The sequence below is a fragment of the Myotis myotis genome, unplaced genomic scaffold (genome assembly GCF_014108235.1).
Source record: "Myotis myotis isolate mMyoMyo1 unplaced genomic scaffold, mMyoMyo1.p scaffold_m19_p_47, whole genome shotgun sequence".
NCBI classification, from domain to species: Eukaryota; Metazoa; Chordata; class Mammalia; order Chiroptera; family Vespertilionidae; genus Myotis; species Myotis myotis.
This window is the reverse complement of record NW_023416354.1, coordinates 26,226-29,508: the sequence shown is the minus strand read 5'-3', so window position 1 is coordinate 29,508 and position 3,283 is coordinate 26,226.

Below are 3,283 nucleotides of genomic sequence, written 5' to 3'. Positions count from 1 at the left end.
GCATTGTGTCCCCGATCAATCGAAAAGGAACCTTCCCATCAGAGGATTCAAACAATGGGGCATCGCAGAGCTCTGCTCTTAAAGCTTTTAGCAAATGGAGAGCCTCGGGCAGAGCACTGACGTTTATTTCTGCAGAATCGTGGGGGACGGCGCAGAGCCACAGCAAGAGACAGGCTGGCAGAGCTGATGCAAACCCTGCAAGCCCCTGACCTGGGGGGGGGGGGGGTCCTCGGGGGAGAGTTTCTAGGTTAAGTGGCTGTGTTTACTAGTATATTCCGTGTCAGGATGGAGGGAGCAACCTGGAGAAAGCTCACAGTTTTGCAGGATCTGAAGTTAAGATATATATTGAAAGAAACCCGAAGTCGAGGCCATTTATCTGATAAGCTTTACGTCCCAAAAATATTTGCCAAAGAAAGGTCTTCCGGACGGAGCCCCCAGGCCATTCGTCGCCGTGAAACCGTTTGAACTGGGTGTTTGATGACCCGTTTCCCTGTTTTAAAGCGTCATGAAGACATCCCGGAGCGGGCGGCCTGGGTTCGGAGCTCGGATTATAATTAAAAATGGACCCTCCGGGAAAACGACGTGGCCTCGCGGTGCTGGTGGCCGTGACTCGGAGACTAAGGGAGCGTGCGGATATGAGCCAGACGCCGACCTGAGGGGTCGGAGCCGAGGGAGCCCAGGGGCCTGGTCCAGCAGCGTTCCCGGGGTGTCCGTGAGGGTGTTTCTGGGGGTCAGTGGACGGAGGGAAGCAGATGCTTTCCCCTGTGGGTGGGCCTTGTCTAATCAGGTGAGGGTCTGAACAGAATTAAAAAAGTAGGGGGAGAATTCTCTCTCTCTCTCTCTCTCTCTCTCTCTCTCTCTCTCTCTCTCTGTCTCCCACCCCCCTCCCCCCCTCCCTGACTGATGAGCTGAAACATCTGCATTCTCCCGCCCTCAGGGTGCTGCTCAGCCCACTGGCCTCCGTGCTCAGGCCTCCAGACTCCGTGGAGAACTCACCCCATCCACCCTCAGAGCCTCCGGCTTCCACGTCAGGTGAGCCACGCCCTCATTGCAGACACAAGTATGAACAGGAATGTAAATGCGAACATCACACTGTTCACTGGCTCCGTGTCTCTGGAGAGCCCTGAGGAGTCCGTGCACCAGAAGCAATTCGCCGCGGACGCTGCTCAGGCACGTGAAGGACTGGGCGCCGGGGAGGACATGCTTTCTCATTGCGATCGAGGATTGAACATTCTTCCCTTCATGCTCGCAGCCCAGGGTGTTTACGTTTTGGGAAACAGCTGCTGGAAAAGAAGCTGTTACGTAGAGCTGAGAGGTTCGTCCCAGTGAGAAAGCCCGTTCGTCAGCCCACGACGCCTTGGTAACGTCTAGTGGTCACCAGCTGTCCTTCTCCATGGTGTGCTGGTCAGGGGGCCCTGCAGGGGTCACGCCCCCTGGGGACAGGGCTGGGCCTTCCTCCCTGACCCAGGACAGTGGGGGGCAGGTGTCTCTGTGTGTGTGTGGCGGGGGGGCAGCGTCGCGGATCCTGGACGGAGGGTCCTGTGCCCTCCCAGCCTCGGGGCTTTGCTGGCTGAGGCCAGTCAGCCACGGGCTCTCTCTCTCTCTTCCAGCCCCTTGTCCTCTGGCTGAAGGCTGTCAGCCTTCACACACACGTGGGTGTGCACTGCCAGGGCCCCAGGGAGATGTCGTGCGAGTCCCCTCAGCCCTGGTCGGCGTGGCTCAGTGGTTAGGGTGCCGGCCTGGGCACCAAAGGGTCGCAGGTTCGAGTCCCGGTCACGGGTACGTACCCCAGTTGCAGGTTCGCACCCTGGCCCCAGTTGAGGTGTGTGCTGGGGGCAGCCGATCGATGTGTCTCTCTCACATCGATGTTTCTCCCTCTCTCCTCCTCCCTCCATCCCTTCCACTCCCTTTAAAAATCAATAGGAAAAATATTCTCAGGTGAGGATTAACAAAAAAAAAAAGAAAGAAAGAAACGGAGCCCTCGCCGGTTTGGCTCAGTGGACAGAGCGCCGGTCTGGGCGCCAAAAGGTGGCAGGTTCGAGTCCCGGTCGAGGGCACTTGCCTCTCGTGTGTGGGTCGAGGACGTGCCCAGGGAAGTCGGGAGGGTCTGGCCTCACTGGAGGCTGAGCGGTGACTCGAAGGCTCCAAAGAGGATGAAGATCCTGGCCCAGCTGAGGCCCTGGCTGACCCTGAGGGAGGAGGTGGGGACAGACGCGGAGACTCCACCATGAAAGGCCCTGGCGGCCTGCCCACCCCCACCCCCACCCCCGGCATCCCAGCGGTCGAGGGGATGGGGGGTGTCTTTCTGGAACATGCCGTGGTCGGCAGCCTCTTCAGCGGGGCTGCCTCACCAGGTCCCGGGGCCCCTAGAGAATCGGGCGCTGGAAAGGCGGCCCTGCCCTGTCCGTGCCCCCTGGGAGCCTGTGACATAGAGTCACGTCCCACCAGGCCAGCCTGACCCCTCACCTGCGGGGCCGGTTTGGAGCACGAGGTAGACCAGATGGACGGAGGCACGGGCCCATGTTCCCCCAGGAGAGAACGCTGGTTTCCCGCTCGGCTGGGCAGCCTCGAACACATGGCTCTTCCCTTCACTTTCTTTGTATTTATGACTTTTTCTTCTTAAAAATATCTGCCTCCTTTTTCTTTGTAATATTTTTATTGATGTCAGAGAGGAAGGGAGAAAAAACATCAATGATGAGAGAGAATCATGGACCAGCTGCCTCCTGCACGCCCCTGACTGGGGATGGAGCCCGCAACCCAGGCCTGTGCCCTGACCCAGAATCGAACCCTGACCTCCTGGTTCCTAGGTCGATGCTCAGCCCTGAGCCACGCCGGCCGGGCTGTACGGGTGACTTTTCGTGTATTTGCTGCTCTAGTCCAACAGCCAGGTTTATGCACTCACTGCTCCGAAGGCCCCGTGTCCCACGGTGTTCACATGAGCATTTTAAAACAGCGACTCAAATGCCGCGATGCGAGTGGAGGGCCCCTCGCCGACCTGCTTTAATACCGGGAGTCTGCGGGCTGTCCTGGCCCGGCCCCTCCTAGGGCTCTGGTTCCCGGGGACGGGCTGGTTGGCACCAAGTGGGACCCTGGGTGACAGGGAAGGTCATCGCTTTCGTGTGGCCGAGAATTCAGCCGCGAGCAGTGTTTTGAGTGGGCGTCATTTCGGGACTCACTCTTGTGCCGCTGGGAAAGGTTGGCCCTGAAGTCCCGGTTCAGGGCCTGGGACACCCACGGGAAATGCCAGTGGGCGGGGCTGCAGAAAAACCATGCAGAGACCAGG